This window comes from Leuciscus leuciscus (assembly GCF_965113295.1).
Source record: "Leuciscus leuciscus genome assembly, chromosome: 1".
In the NCBI taxonomy this organism is placed as follows: domain Eukaryota; kingdom Metazoa; phylum Chordata; class Actinopteri; order Cypriniformes; family Leuciscidae; genus Leuciscus; species Leuciscus leuciscus.
In genome coordinates this window covers 70,413,254-70,430,093 of record NC_138725.1, presented here as the reverse complement: position 1 = coordinate 70,430,093, position 16,840 = coordinate 70,413,254, and the positions used below count along the sequence as shown (strand labels likewise).

Here is a 16,840-nt window from a genome sequence, read left to right as displayed (position 1 = left end):
CTGGCTGACTCTCGCTGACATGAGTGACTCAGAGCGCGCCGTTTTCCTGAACGCACCACTTTCGCCCACCGGCCTCTTTGGCCCTGCGGTCAGCGGAATCGTGGATCGGTTCTCCGAAGTTCAGAAGGCGTCACAGGCGATGAACCTTTTCCTGCCCCGCCGTTCGAGCCCAGCCACAGGCCGCCCTCAAACTCAGCCTCCTGTGCGCAGCTCTAACCAGCGCTCTTCCAGGCCTCCCAGCGCTTCGCAGCGACGCCAGGGCAGTCGCCCCAGGTCACGCTCGACCAGCCGTCACAGACCGCCGCCCCCACGGGGCCCGCGGCCCAAGATCTGTTATTTGACAGCAGCTCACGCTCCATCGTCCGAGATCGAGCTTCTAAAATCTGCACAGTCGGCCAGCCCTGTTCTTCTGCCCTCGTGTCCGAGCATCGGCGGCGCGCGCGCCGCCCCACCCTCTCTGATACAGGTTCCCCACCCCGCGCAACGCGGCGATCTGAACCCAGAGACCATTCGACCCCTAGCTATGCATGCAAAAGCATGGGAAGCTATTCAGGGCGCGTCAGAATGGGTGCTCAACACCATAAGACACGGCTATTCGCTCCAATTTGCTCGTCGCCCTCCGCGCTTTCTAGCGCAGACGGAAACGAAAGTGAGTTTGGAGACAGCGCACCTGCTTCAAGCAGAAATAGCAAAGCTGCTGCGAAAAGGGGCCATAGAACAAGTTCATCCTTCCTCGAGCGAGTCAGGCTTTTACAGCCGTTACTTCCTCGTTCCCAAGAAGGACGGAGCATTAAGACCTATTTTAGATCTGAGACATCTGAACAAGGCTCTCATGAGACGGCCGTTCAGGATGATTACAACCAGACAGATCCTTGCGCAAGTTCGCCCAGGAGACTGGTTTATCTCTCTCGATCTGAAAGACGCGTATTTCCAGATCCAAATAACTCCCCGTCACAGGCCATTCTTGAGATTCGCCTTCGACGGTCGAGCTTATCAATACACAGTCCTGCCGTTCGGCCTGTCTTTAGCACCCCGTACATTTACGAAATGCATGGACACGGCTCTCGCTCCCCTGAGGAGTCAGGGAATGCGAATTCTGAACTATCTGGACGATTGGCTCGTTCTAGCGCAGTCAGAGACAGAACTTGTGTCTCACAGAACAGCGCTACTCGACCACCTGGAGGGTCTGGGTCTAGCGGTCAACTGGACCAAGAGCTCGCTCTCGCCCCGGCAGTCAATTTCCTTTCTCGGAATAGAACTGGACTCGGTGGCAATGACGGCCAGATTGTCGGAGCAGCGCGCGCGCCGCATTCAGCGCCTCGCCGCATCCTTCAAAGAAGGCACACAGGTTCCCCTGAAAGCATTTCAGCGCATTCTGGGGCATATGGCCTCAGCTGCAGCAGTGCTTCAGCTGGGTTTACTGCGCATGCGCCCGCTTCAACGCTGGCTGAAAGCGCGCGTTTCCCATCGAGCCTGGGCGACCGGCGGCTCGCTAATCAGAGTGACTCAGGTCTGTGTCTCAGCCCTGCAGCCCTGGCTAGCAGCCGAATGGTATCACACTGGAGTGACTATGGGAGTGGTTTCACACCGGAAAGTTGTCTCAACAGACGCATCCAACCTAGGTTGGGGAGCGCTCTTCGAAGGCAGACCGGTCTATGGCCACTGGTCAGACCAGGAGAATCTCCTACACATAAACTGTCTAGAGATGCTCGCGGTCGAGAAAGCGCTCATGCACTTCCTCCCATTCCTCCATGGTCACCATGTTCTAGTCCGCACGGACAACACTTCAGTAGTGGCCTATGTGAACCGCCAGGGCGGTGTCAGATCAAAGCAACTCTGCGCCCTGACGGAACGCCTCCTCGTATGGGCTCAGCACTCTCTGCGCTCTCTGAGAGCATCGCATGTGCCTGGCCATCACTGCATGAAAAGTGGGATTTTCGACAGTTACCGGCGCTGTAGATTGTCGTGGAAGTTCAGGTTTACGACTGCAAACGGCAATTTACAGGCAACACTGCAAACTGTCGGAAATTGTCGGAAATTGACGTGGGACTTGCTTGCCCCGTGACCCCCCTCCCTCTAATGCTTTAACATGTAAATGAGACTGCTGTGAGCTTTACAAATGCAAATGAGGGTAGCAGGGGGAGTTTTATCCCAGGTGACTCAAAGGTATTAACTTAATTCTAAAAAAAATACAATATTTATTTATAACGCAAAATTAAAAACAGCCAAGGCTGACCAAAGTGCTGTACAGGGCAATAGATAAAATGCAGGGCAGAAACAGGACAATAAAAAAAAAAAAAAATAGTTGTGTCAAGGTGTATTAAAAGTTTTCAAGGATGTTTTGAAGATGGAAATTGAGGGAGCTAGTCTGATATAGAGGGGTAGACTGTTCCAAAGTTTTGGGCCTGCAGTCGCAAAAGTGCAGTCGCCTCGTTTTTTAAGTCTGGATCTGGGCACGATGAGAAGACCGTGATCACTGGATCTCAAAGTACGAGATGGAGTGTACGGGCAGAGGAGTTTGGTCAGATATTGGGGGGCCAGTTTGTTAAGAGCTTTATACACAAATAGTAAAATTTTCAAATCAATCCTGAATGTGACAGGTAGCCAGTGGAGTTTGAATAAAATAGGGGTGATCGACTCATATTTGCGTGTCCCGGTGAGAAGTCTAGCCGCTGCGTTTTGAACTAGCTGTAGACGAGAGAGAGAGGCCTGAGATAGCCCAAAATAAAGTGAGTTACAATAGTCTAAGGCCATCCTTAAAAATATTCTTGTTTGCCATAACCCGGCCGACCCTGTCAATTTAGTAGCCTACCGACCCAATTATTTATTTTTTCCCCCTTTTAGTCCGACCGACTTGCCGGCTGAAACTTGTGTTAAGACCGACCGCTTTTTTGTAACTCTTCAAACAACTAATATAAATGCAATAAAATAATATTAGTTATTAAGTATTGTGAATATAAATTCCGTAGGCCTGCATACAAACATTAGCTATAGCAGTGTGATTTTTTATTTCAAAATAAGAGATTTTTGTTTAACGGTAACACCAGTGACACAACTCCAGGGGACCACTACTTTCATTATAAATTTTATAATATGTATTCTGCATTTTTTTTTATATATATCATTTACATAATATATTTGATAGTTATGTATACATTATTGTATTTTAAATGGTGTAAAAATCTGTTATTGACCTCAAAATAAAGCATTTTCCCTCTGTACATGACTGTGGGGACGAGCACTTCTGTGGTGCTTGAAATTCTATATAATTCATAAAAATCAAATATTGCCACATTGATGGCTCAAGAGGGTGTAATTGTTCAAATAACATATTGTTTTATTTTAAAATGTAAAGAAATTGTAACCCTAAAGTGTTTTTTAAGTGTAATATTTCTGTAAAGGCTAGGGACAGAAAAATGGACATTTTCATAGAATTACCCTCTTACATTTTAGCTTAAATTGATATATTTAATGAAAGTAGCTAGATTAGTTACTATGTGTCATTAGCAATAGCCAATGTTATGTAAAAAAGACACAAAACCATTTATTTCAACAATTAATTTCAATCAGGCTTTGCCACAAAGGTAAAATGTGCATTCCATGCAAACAGCATCACAATCTCTTAGAGCCCAACCACTGTGCATAATACAACACGAACAGAAGATTGTATTTGACTCATGCTGCATACACATACGCAATGACAAGAATTATGCCTACTGTACATATAGAGTTACAACTACGATTAGAGTTGTTTACATAAAATGTACCTCGTTTCTATTTTGCATTAAAAATGTTTGTGGCCCCTTTAAGAAATCCTTCTCTTCTCGCGATACTATTCACTTGTGCTGGACGCGTGCGCGCGACCAGAGAACGGCAGCCATTTTTCATTGTTCAGGAGAGCTCCATGACGGTGCGTGCATCGATCGGATTCTGTGTTATACGTTCTTCTTTCTTGGTAAATATTACTCCAATATCTTTAATATGCACAAATAAGTTGTGAAGCGAAGTTAAAAGAACATTTGATGTGTACATTTTTGTTTATAGATTCATTTGGAGCGCATGTGTGACGAGGGAACCTCGTGGTGATCGGACGGTAAAGGATTGGGTATGTACGTTTTATGGTTTATGGGGGAAATTACTGGTGGCATGTTTATTTGATAAATCTGTTAATGAGTTGAATCTATATTCTGTGATTATACAGTATAACTTTATGGTTAAATGCATATTTCTGGTTCCGCATGGCATGATTAAACGTGGGTTGTGGCTTTGTTAAAGTGCTTTTATTTCTCTTGTAACTTAGGCCTAAGTTACCTCAGCCACTGCAGTATTCCAGTTTGTGTTATTGTATTTAATTGTAGCCTAACATATTTTGGTTTGGAGAAATCAATTTAAATCTGATCAGTTGCAGTGTATTACACTGCATTTCAGTTTGAATTGAGTTAAGTATTCTGTGGATTTGGGCATTGATCCACTGGTTAAGCTTTTTGTGACATTTGATTGTCATCTTCAAATTTACTGTAAACTGTTTCTACAATTTCTTTTTTTTTCTTCTTTTTTTTTTAACTAGTGAAATCTATTTTTTTTCATGTGAAATCTCTTCGAACAAGGCAAACTTTTTTCTTAATCAGACTTTTATCTGTTTAATTGTGCTTCCATTGACCGCTGTCACTTATTTTAAACAGCAGTCAGATTAAACCCCAATTTCAAAAAGCATAGTTTGCTTCCGGTGTGTATTTCTGCAATTTCACCCGGTTGCATTTTTTCTCCTTTGTTTAATTTTACTGTGACTTATGTTGTTCTTATTAATTTTACTGTGACTTATGTTGTACTTATTAATATCACTCTCAATTAATTGTTTTCCAGCTGCCTTAAAGACATATTACACGACAGTGCGCAGGAGCTTCAGGTACAAACAACCAGATCTTGCATTGCAGGCGGAAGCTGTGGTGAATTCAGCTCGGAGTCGAGCGAGAAGAAAGACGGTAAGATTTATTAGATTAGATTCGTTTTTGGTCAATGTGACTATTTTTCAGGTGCATTAATAGATGTGTGTTGTCCATACGCAGTGCATTGCGCAGTATTGATTGTCTTTATTGGTTTTAACAGCTGCTAAAAGCGAGACAGAGTGTGCTAGCTGAGGATGAGGTGGGCCTTCGGAAGTGTGCTACCATAGACCTGATGTCTGATGAGGAAGACGGCATCGTTGGCGGGGTGTCTGGATGGATTGTGCGACCTCCGTCCTGTCGCAGCCAGGAGCTCACCGAGCTCTGTACCACGCTGCAGTCGAGATTAGAGGCGACTCCAAAGTACAGGGCAACGCACCACAGACGTCTGCAAAATGGACCGAATTCAGACAGAATGCCGCTAGTTACCTGCAGCTGTATTTTGTCAGGCCTTGTGAAATGTAAGAATATTCTGTTTTTCATGATTTCATCATAAAGCAAGAGGTCATGGGATTGATGGCTATTATTTGTTTAATAATTGTAAATAATCCTGTAATTTACAGGAAGCAGTATGCCATCTTCTCAACTCTGAGACAAATTGTGGGCGCTACGAACTGGATCAAGGTAAAAAAAAAAATAAAAAAAATCTTACATTCTTTTATTTTTTTACTTTCATAAAAACTTACAAACATTTTAAAGGTAAGATTCAAAGAATATGCTTTCATTCTCTTGTATAAGAAAATAGATCCGTTATAGTTTACGATCTTAATCATACATTTTGTTTCCATAGAGTAACCTCGCCTCATAACGAGGGCGTAACCTCACATTTACTCAGAGCTATGTCTGCAAGTCCAGATTTTCATGACGCTGATCATGACGACATTGTAAGTAACTTTTACTATTTTCTCCTTGTTTCATTTTACTGTGACTTGAGTTGTTTTTATTCATATCACTCTCATTTAATTGTTTTCCAGCTGCCTGTAAGACGTACTACGAGACAGTACGCAGGAGCTTCAGGTACAAACAACCAGATCTGGCACTGCAGGCCGAAGCTGTGAAGAGTTCAGCTCGGAGTCGAGCGAGAAGAAAGAGGGTAAGATTTTTAGTCAATGTGAATATTTTTCACGTGCATTAATAGATGTTTTGTGTCCATACACAGTGCATCACAGTACTGATTGTCTGTATTGGTTGTTTTTACAGCTGCTAGAAGCGAGACGGTGTGCTAGGTGAGGATGACGCGGGCATTTGGAAGTGCGCCACCATAGATCTGATGTCCGATGAAGTTCAACCACCAGCCAGGAGCTCACAGAGCTCTGTGCTACGCTGCAGTCGAGATTAGAGGCGACTCCTAAATACAGGGCGACGCACCACAGACGTTTTCAAAGTGGATCGAATTCAGAGAGAACGCCGCTAGTCACCTACTACAGCTCCGAAGATGAAAACAGACACTGAGCTTCCAATTTGTTGTGTGTGCAGATGATCTATGCTTTGTACATAGGTGTATATTGTTTTGTGTCTGTGCTAATAAAGCTCTTTCTTTGAATAAACAGCATGTCCCTGGCAAATTTTCCATTCCTTTATAAATTCATGTCCTTGATGGTAATAATAGTGTAGTCCATAGGTTAACAATGACATGAATATACCACAGAATAGCATATTATGAATATAAAAAAATAATTTATATATTATTATTTATATGAATATTATAATTTTTTGAATTTTTAATGAGTGAGGGTGACCAATAGTAACAGATCTGCCAACCAATCACGAGTGATTTTTCTTGTTTAAACCACGTGGGTTCAACCAATAGTGAGTGAGGAAATTCAAGCCTTTCTCTGGCGGGAGCTGCTATTCATATGGTAATTAGAGCCATTCACACCTCCGGCGCGAGCGCTCTGCATACGTCATGGTTCGTTTCCGACAATATTCGGCACAGACGAACGCGACGTTCACAGGCTGTAAATTGTCGTTAACTGCCGAAAATTAGGGAGATTTACGGCCGTTTACGGGGTCGGAAATCCCAATTTTCATGCAGTGCATCTGAACGAGGGCCCCGACAGACTGTCCAGGGACAACGTTCCCCCTGGGGAGTGGTCTCTACACCCCCAAACAGTCCAGTCGCTGTGGCGCCGCTTTGGCAGAGCGAAAGTCGACCTCTTTGCGTCAAAAGACAACGCCCACTGCCCAGTGTTCTTTTCAAAGAGCGAGGACGCGCTGGCCCAGACATGGCCCAGCGGCCCGCTATATGCGTTTCCACCAGTCTCTCTGCTGCCTCAGGTCATCGAGAGAGTCAGGAAAGCGCGCCACACAGTGCTCCTCATAGCCCCGTTCTGGGAGAACCAAGCTTGGTTCCCGGAACTCATACAATTGGCAGACTCAGCCCCCTGGCCGATTCCGGTGCGGAGAGACCTTCTCTCTCAAGCCCACGGCTCGATTTGGCATCCCCATCCAGAGCACTGGTCTCTGCATGCGTGGAGCCTCAACAATTACACGCTGATCTACCAGAAGGGGTGATGAATACGATCATACAAGCTAGAGCCCCCTCCACGAGGCGGCTCTACACGTCTAAATGGTCGGTGTTTAACAAATGGTGCACTGCCAAAGGGCTTAATCCACAGACATGTGGGGTCTCACACGTTTTGTGCTTCCTTCAAGAGCTACTGGACGCGGGCAGGTCCCCCTCCACGCTCAAAGTCTATGTCGCGGCTATTTCAGCGCTCTCTGTCTCAGAGCCGGGCCGCGCATTAGGAAGGAACGAGTTTGTCATCCGCTTCCTTAGAGGAGCGAGGAGGATGAACCCCCCGCGACCCCCGTCGGTTCCTATGTGGGATCTTTCACTGGTCTTAGACGCACTGAAAGCACATCCCTTTGAACCCTTAGAGACTGTGGATATGAAATACCTCACGCTCAAAACCGTTTTTCTGATAGCTCTGTCTTCAGTAAAACGTGTGGGAGACCTTCACGCGTTATCCACTAACGCTGCGTGCCTCGAGTTCGGACCCAATAACTCTAAAGTTATTCTCAGACCGAGGCATGGGTACGTCCCCAAAATTCTGGGCACTCCCTTCAGAGCGCAGGTCATTTCCCTGTCAGCCCTGCCAAATGATGGCTGCGAAGCGGATAGTAATCTCCTCTGCCCAGTTAGAGCGCTAAAAAGCTATATTTCACGCTCCGCCGCCTTCAGGCGTTCAGAGCAGCTCTTTGTTTCGTTTGGTGGGCGCACCAAGGGTCTCGCCGCCTCGAAACACACCCTGTCCAGATGGATAGTTGACGCTATCGCAGCTGCTTACGCATCTAAAAACCTGCAGTGCCCTTTGGGCATTCGGGCACACTCCACCAGAGGCATGGCCTCATCGTGGGCGTGGTCCAGTGGGATTCCCATTCATGACATTTGTGCGGCGGCAGGCTGGGCCTCCCCCTCCACATTTGTTAGGTTTTACAACCTGGAAGTCCCCGCTTTGCAGGCCAAAGTGCTATCAGTCTAGGTCTCGCGTAAGCCAGCCCACTGTCTGTGCGCGGGCTATGTTGTGGATTTAGCTCTACTGGTTGAGCTACACTATGTGGGAAGTGTTAGTTGGACCGGCTGTGCCGCTCCCTGCCCCATATTATGTGCTTGTGTACTGTGGTATCTTGGTCGCCCAGCTCCGCTTCGCGTTCCCTGGGCCCCCCCCCATGGGATTCATTCAGGATGCTGGGCGCGCGCACGGCGTTGACAAGGGTGTTCCCGCAGCGTAAGCTAGCTTACGCAATACGAGAGAACCTCTCGTAAGAGAACGTACTCGGTTACTAACGTAACCTCTGTTCTCTCTAGAGAGGGAACGAGTATTGCGTAACCCGCCGTGCTCTCGCCACGAGCTCATTTCGCTTCATGCGACAGAAACCAGTGAAGCAGCCTCTGTTCCTTGCTTATATACGCTAAGCCACACCCCTAATGACGGGCTGTGACGCATTAAGCGCGCCAAGCGCGCTCATTGGACGTGACGTCACGCGCAAGGCTCAGCCATAGGCTGCTGCAGTTGCCGCAGGGCAGCCAATGGGCACGCGATTCGCTTGCCCTAGGTCTGCAGGCTGCCGCACTGCGTTGACAAAGTTTAAAAAATTAAGGATAATTTTTGGCTTCAGTATCTCGAGAAAGGAGACTTTCCCGCAGCGTAAGCTAGCTTACGCAATACTCGTTCCCTCTCTAGAGAGAACAGAGGTTACGTTAGTAACCGAGTACGTTATTGCTAGTCACATGTACCCCTTACCTGTCAGGGATCACTGGTGATCCTGGATTATTTTAGTTCAAAATATGTTTGAGCTTATATATCTCAATATTAATAACAGTCTGGTTAATTTTGAGTCTTGAACTATAAACTCTCAAGGGTTGGCTTTCTAAATGTATGTGTGTTATGTTTCTATTCAGAATTACTTATGAGCAGTAACCTTTTTATTTTGGGCATTTCATGTATGCAGCACTTGCCAAAATTGGGGGTGATGAGGAAGGGGTTAACCCCGGAAGTATTGAGAGTAGCGTCAGAGAGGAGAGAGAGTGGCGGGTGAGAACAGCGAACTTTTAAGCTCCCGTCTATTATTCTACAGCTGGTCTACCAGGCGAACACGGTAATAATTATCGAGCTATCTTATTAAGCACTGTTAAATTTTGTTTACAAGAAAATGTGAGACATTTTATTGGTCTGCATAAGAAATAAGAGTATATGAATGTTGCTTTAGGTGCTTTGTGCTTGAAACTGTTTTGTTTATCTTCTAGATTTCACGGTGTTCCATGATACCTCAGAGAAGAATAAATGTGAATGTGAACATCAGTAAGAAGCGTGGAATCATTTATGACCAGAGTAGCTACAACTGCATACATATGAATAATTATAACCATGGACATCAAGTATTCGGAATTATAGCCACGTTAATAACGTTTGTAAGAAACCAAACCGTTTGTAAATTCGTCAAGATTTCAGCGAGATAAGAATATTTGTGTTCGTGCTGATCACTCATCTTACATCAGGTACCACAGAGCCCGCCAGAAAGCCTGCCTGTGACAAGATGGCCGCCGGTGATGCCGTTCGAGACTTCACCGTAAGACATCTAGCCTTATATGGATCTCTATGGTTTTACCTGGATTTCCAGCAGATGTTAAACAGCGACAGTCGACAGATTCATGCCCTATTTCACGGATCACCGATTAAAAACGAATATTTCACCAGTTTTATACACTGGTATGCGAATAAAGCGCTTTATTTTTGCAGTGTAGGCTACATTCCTGCATATTTGACACAATTTCAAAGAAATTTAACATACTTTATTGTCAAGCTCAGAAACCACGCCTATGTTAATATGGGGCATTCGGTTTCATTGGATGAACAGACTTGTCCGCGCACTTCAGAAGACGTGTAAGAATTTTCTTCTCAACATTAGTGTATCATATTTTCTTAAGTGTGTTGTCATGAGTTCTAATCATAAATAACAACAGATGTAGATTAAGTTAAAGTAGCTAGGCTACCTAAAATAAACATAAATTGCAAAGTAATTTAAATTTTTTTCAACAAGTTGCTTTTATTGATCTGCATATAGCCTAATTTTATAATGGATCTATAATTTTTTTTTTATATAAACACTTACCAGCTTATTTTACTCTGCTGATTATATTAAGATCTATTTTTTGTACAACCAGCTCTGACGCCTCTGTATCCTTTTCCCTGGACATAAAGTAGATAGGGTCATGAAATGAATTATCTCATGAACTTGTAACATTTTCAACAGATTTATAAAATAAAATAAATAAAACTCATTTTGACCCTTCTTCCAGAACAATAGAGCTCAAACAGTAGAGCGTTGGTGCTTGCAACACCAAGGTCATGGGTTCGATTCCCAGGGAAAGCAAGAACTGATAAAAATTTGAAATGTGTACCTTGAAAAGCAATGTAAGTCGCTTTGGATAAAAGCGTCTGCCAAATGTAAATGTACATTATGCTCAGTAGGAGCATGAACTTGAATGTTGTGTCTTGTACATGTAGAGAGCCCTTTGTCTTTAGTGATTAAAGTCCTGTGAAAAAAAGTGGCAACCACAAATCTTATTACTGAAATAAGCAGAACATTTGATGTTGAATTATTACAAATATATACTGATATTCTCTATGGCCATTTGGATTTTGGAGTTCATACATTAAAACACCAACTTATCTACATGCATCAGTGTCTTGTGTGCACAAAACCACTGATTGTATATATTAAACATGAAAACATTAGTAAACATTAGTAGTGAAGGTAATTTAAAATGGCTAATTCCAAAACAATGTAAGATAATATTAAAAGTGTATACAATGCAATTTATCAGTTAACCTTGCTAAGGCACACCATTTCTACACACTTAAAGATTTTACAGTGTTGTTGATTTGATCAAACACACACACACACACACACACACACACACACACACACACACACACACACACACACACACACAAAACAAACATATTTTCATGTGTCAGAGAGTTGACAAATGTCAAGTTACTAAGTGAGTAAATGTAATTTTTTATAAAAAGTGGTTAAATAAAAAACCTGTTCCTTTTCATGGTATGATAGATGAGACCCGTGTTTATGACGATATCCAATTCAAATTAATGTAGTATCGATTTTTTGTTTGTCACTTTTCAAAAGAACTTTTGTCCCTTATCTCAAGAATCAGTGACTTACTAATTCATTAATCAGAGTTTCTTGTTAGTAAATAGTTTAGTAAATAGTTCCTGTGTGAACAATGTGTAATTCTGTGTAATTCATTAATGAAGGAACAGTATTCCAAATAGGGGTGTGCCAAAAAATCGATTCACAGAAGAATCTAGATTCTCATTTGCAACGATTCAGAATCGATCTGAAATGTCCAAGAATCGATTTAATAAATAAATAAAATCAGCTGGCTGTTCGCCTCCATTTTTGAAACTAGCCTATACGGGACGTCCGGACGTCACCACGCAGCCGGTTTTTGAACGTGAGCGGCAAATCACTAAAACAAAGAGGAAGCAAATAAGGATGAGAGGGAGATCCAACCAGCCCCGTCTTCACTTAAAGCTAAAGTTTTTACCGAATGCCTGGAAGCACTGCGCTGGACATGACACACACAGTGTGCAAGCTTTGCAAAACGAAGACCAAGTACTTCGGCAGCACAACAAATGCGCGGGCTCATATTACTAGGCATCACCCGGAGCTCAGCGACACAGAGCAGAGTCAGCCGCCAGCTGCAGACCAACGCACAGTGCAGTGCTTCACGAAACTCCCTGCCAACTCCGAGAGGGCAAAAAAAATAACTCAGTCTATCACCTGCTTCATCGCCAAAGACCTAAGGCCTTACAGTGTGGTGGAGAACGAGGGGTTCGTCTGCATGTTACAGACAGCGGAGGCCGAGGTACGCCATACCGTCCCGCAAGTTTTTCACTGAGACAGCTGTGCCACAGCTTTACAATGAGACTAAAAGAAAGGTCGCCAGTGCCCTAACCGAAACGACCAGAGTGGCACTAACATGTGATGAATGGACATCAAGAGCAACCAAGTCTTTTGTGACATTCACCGCTCACTACATAACTGATACGTGGGTGCTCGAATCCCGTGTTTTGCAAACTCGTGTGATGCACGAGAGCCATACAGCCGTAAATGTCAATGCTATGTTTCACTCAGTTGCTAATGAATGGGAGCTGACGGTCTCGGATCTGGTGATGGTGACTGATAATGCTGCCAACATGCTCGCCGCTGCACAGATTGACAACTTGGCACACATTACATGTTTTGCCCATACTCTCAACCTGGCTGTACAACGAGCTCTGAAGCTCACCACGGTGTCACGACTGCTTGGGAGGATCAGGCGAATTACTGGTTTCTTCCACCGCAGTGCCATTGCAAATCATGAACTGCTGGAAAAGCAGAAACTTCTGCAGTTACCGGTGCACAAACTGAAAACGGATGTCGCTACACTCTGGAACAGCGCGCTGGACATGATAGAACGATTCCTAGAGCAGCAGCCTGCTATTTGTGCCGTGCTGCTCTCCCCCCAGGTGAGAAAATCTGGAAGTGACATCTGCACACTCAGCGACACCGACATCTCCACTGCTGAGGAAATAGCATCGGCGCTGAAACCAATGAAAGACGCAATCCACATAATGTCAGAGGATTCTACGCCTACACTCTCAGTTATTGCTCCTTTGCATGCTCAATTGCTGCACGACACGGAGGCAGCTGGCGTTGCTGCTGCTGACACACCAGTTATTCGGGAAATCAAACTGGCAATCCACGATGATCTGGCGAAAAGATACAGTTCTGCACGGGATAAGCGCATGCTGTACTCTGCTTCCTGTTTGGACCCCAGATTCAAGGCCCTGCCTTTCCTCACTGAGGATGACCAGCTGGAAATCCATGCCAATGTAGTTGCAGAGGCTGCAGCACTTGAGGTAAATTATCTGTTCTTGAGTAATATATATTTTCTAAAATGTGTAAGACATTTATGCTTGCTGAAAATGGATGTAGGTCAAAGTTAAATGATGCCATCTCATCTTGCAGGTTTTATATATGCCTTTTAATTTTAGTTAACCATAAAATGAGGGACTTGTGTGACTATTTTGTACATAATTGATTATGACTGACATGATTGTTGAATTGTTTCTGTAGAGACAAGTGAACTCAGAAGAGGCTGAGGTTGAGTCTGAGACACCACAGCAAGAAGAAGGCCCTGCTCCAAAAAGATCACGCTATTGGGCAAGACATTTACTGAGGTCAGTGTTGTCCGTAGATCTGCCAGCTCCAGAGCTGAAGAGGAACTGAAGAAGTATCTTGAAGCCCCTCCCCTGTCTCTGTCAGAGAACCCGCTCAGCTGGTGGAGGACCTTTCAGACAGCTTTTCCTCTCTTAGCTGGACTGGCTAAGCGATACTTGTGTATCCCTGGCACTAGCGTTGCAGCTGAGAAAGTTTTCTCCACCGCTGGAGATATAGTGATAGCACAGCGAAGCAGTCTCACTCCTGCACATGTTGATCAGCTTCTTTTCCTGCAAAATAACCTGAATGTTGCATCTGCAAATGGACAGTAACCTTGGACACAGTTCATGTCCAGTTTTTTTCATGATTTGTTGAAAATCATATAATCAGTTTACTAAATAATGCACAGTTTACAGTTCTATTGTTGCAAGAGACACTGTCATGAACATTTCAGAGACAGGTAGCTTAGGGGTACTATTTTTCATTTTGAAAGAAGCACTTTATTTTCATAACTTGTTATTCTTTAAGTTACTGAGTCTGACTGAGAAATATAGATGTTTTTTTGTCTTCACCGGTTGTGTTCTACATGATATTTGTGGTAAACTGCAACTTTCCTGGGAAATGCATCTATTTTCAACCATTTTGTATTATGAAGAAGCACTTTATTTTTGTTCCAACTTATTTTATAGCTAGCTACTAATGAGTAGCAATTGAGAACCAGACAATGTTTTTGATAAAAGGAACTTCCCTGAGAATTGAACTTAATAAATGTGAAAAACACACTTTAATGTCTCCGTTTGTCATTCTGTATAGCAAAGCAGATGAGAGTAGATCATGATCAGAAACCCGATTAGAAATCATTATGGATAAAATCGAATCGTTTTGAATCGAAAATCTTTTTGAATCGAAAATCGATTTTGAATCGAATCGTGGCCTCAAGAATCGGAATCGAATTGAATCGTGAGATGGTAAAAGATTCCCACCCCTAATTCCAAAGTGTTACCGTTTTTATTATTACTATCAAAAGTACCTTTCAGATGAAATGTTCAGACACAGGGTTCATTACAAAATGAACAGATTGAGGATAGTGTGGTTTTGAATAAAGAAATAAAACAGCTGTGAACAATGTAAGGAGTGAAGATGTAGAAAATGACATTAGTAGTGGAAAAATAGTGTTCAAAATGTGAGGAAAATTGTGATGCACTTCCTGAGGTTTCAGATATTGGGTCACAAGGGATGAAAAACATGAACTCTAGAAGAAATAAATGATTTGATTGAATAAATTAGTTTTGCACACTTGAATTACGAGACCGTAGACAAACGTGATGAGATGATGATTGAAACACAAACACGGCACATCTCTCACACACTTGCTGACTGTAACGTTTGATCAGGCACCAGTCCATCAGAGGGAGCCATCACCTGAATATTGAACTCTGTTACTTCCTGTTCCTTCCACATCATTTCCTGTCACCCTGTATTTAAGCCATGTGCTATCACTGCCTCATTGCGAAGTATTGCCAGTTCTCTGCCTTACTAAGCGTTCTACCATTCTCTATTGATGACTACAGTTATGGCCATTGTTTTGCCTTTTGACTCATGGTTTTGGATTGCTGTTTTTTGGATTTGTCTGCCATTGGATTGTTTTACCTGTGCTTCGACCAAGGCCTGTGACCTGACTACGAGTTGTGACTATTGTTTGGATTTTATGCTCAGATCCTTTAATAAAGACCCGCTTATGGATTCCACTCAGCCTACATCTTCCTTACACTGACAGACTATTCTTTAGGACACATTATAATATATACTATATCTGATTATCTGTAAGTGTGAACTTTTGAAATGTGATGGATGGATGGATGGATGGATGAGGGAAAATAGTTTGAAGTTAGTTCAGAATAGATGGATGTTCTGGGTGTTTCACGAGTTCACATCTACATATAATTAGTACAATAAGTTTATGCGTATTTGGCGTGCTGTCCGGGGGGAGGCCTCCGAGCTAGGCCCGAACCCAGAGTACTCCCCCCAGTTGGTAAGTGTAGATGGACCTGGAAGTGAGGAGATGGGGTGGAGGAGGGATGCTGACACACTTTCAATGAACAGAGATAGGTCTGCTGTGAATTTATACTCTGTCATTGAGTTGATTACTGATTAATCTCCAGCTGTGCATAATTTGGTTAATTATCTGAACCTGCTCCTCCCGAACTTTGTTAATAAAACATCATAAAGTGTTGCAAGATGGTTGCTAGGATATGCTGGGTGGTTGCTAGGCTCTTGTTAAGCAGTTGCCGGGGTGTTGCTACAGTATATGGTTGAAAGGGTGTTCTGGCTGACCTTCCATAACATTCACACAGGCATTTCCACTTTTGTTAATAAAAGAAACTCAAACATCATTTGCAAAACTGATCCAGTACTCAGTGCTTTGATATTTTGGTAGGCTATTTCTTTCTAATGTTAACAAATTCACAAGATTTTGTTGCTCTTTATACGATTGTACAATGTCCTACCTGCCTGTCAACATGTGTATTTTCATACCTCCGCGCACCTGCTCGCGCAGACATCAGCCACCTTTTACAGTTACTCCTGAACCAAAACAGCGAGATTATTCTGCGTTAACGCCATAACTACTGTAATCTGGAAGAGATGGAAACCTGTGATGTTATAATCAGAGTGGTTCGTTTCAATGGCAAGACTATCAACGGCGAAATGAATCTGCAGCAGTCAAGTGGTACAGGTCAGAGCTCTTTAAGTTGTTTATGTTCATTATTAATGTGATGTTATGTGCTTTGAGACATCAGGTAGTTTAACACCGTCTCTCATATCCTGACGCTTTGCAGACTCTGCTGTGTGAGTTTGTGTTTTGAAGGAGACGTGGCTTTGGAGACGCTCTGAAGGGAGGGTGGGATCTTATGCTTTCAAAGCTATACTTGCTATTGCTAGCTGGCCCCACTGGCACTGGCCCCAACTGAAACCTGATTGGCCCCTGAAGTGCCCCTGCCCTGTCACTCATGATCGCTGATCTACGTCAATTCAACCCGCGTAAACAGCGCTCATTCAAGGACGTGCATTTATTGCACAAACGGCACAAGAGCATTTAACGTAAGGGTCTAAAATGAATGTGCAGTTCAGTTGAATGATAAAGTTTGCGCTCTTTAACTTAATGC

The 16,840-nt window shown here is 43.5% G+C and overlaps 1 long non-coding RNA gene across 3 annotated transcripts; it reads left to right on the top strand.

The window, feature by feature from the left end:
* Positions 1–3,442: 3,442 nt before the first annotated feature.
* Positions 3,443–6,476, top strand: LOC309512629. 3 transcript variants are annotated; one of them, XR_014211112.1, is made up of 8 exons: positions 3,443–3,955; positions 4,045–4,105; positions 4,864–4,982; positions 5,107–5,404; positions 5,507–5,567; positions 5,734–5,827; positions 5,918–6,036; positions 6,144–6,475. It is a non-coding gene; the product is annotated as an uncharacterized lncRNA (long non-coding RNA). The 3 variants fall into 3 exon arrangements; XR_014211110.1 differs by having other exon boundaries at positions 5,107–5,567; positions 6,144–6,476; XR_014211111.1 differs by having other exon boundaries at positions 5,107–5,567; positions 5,734–5,831; positions 6,144–6,476.
* Positions 6,477–16,840: the final 10,364 nt, after the last annotated feature.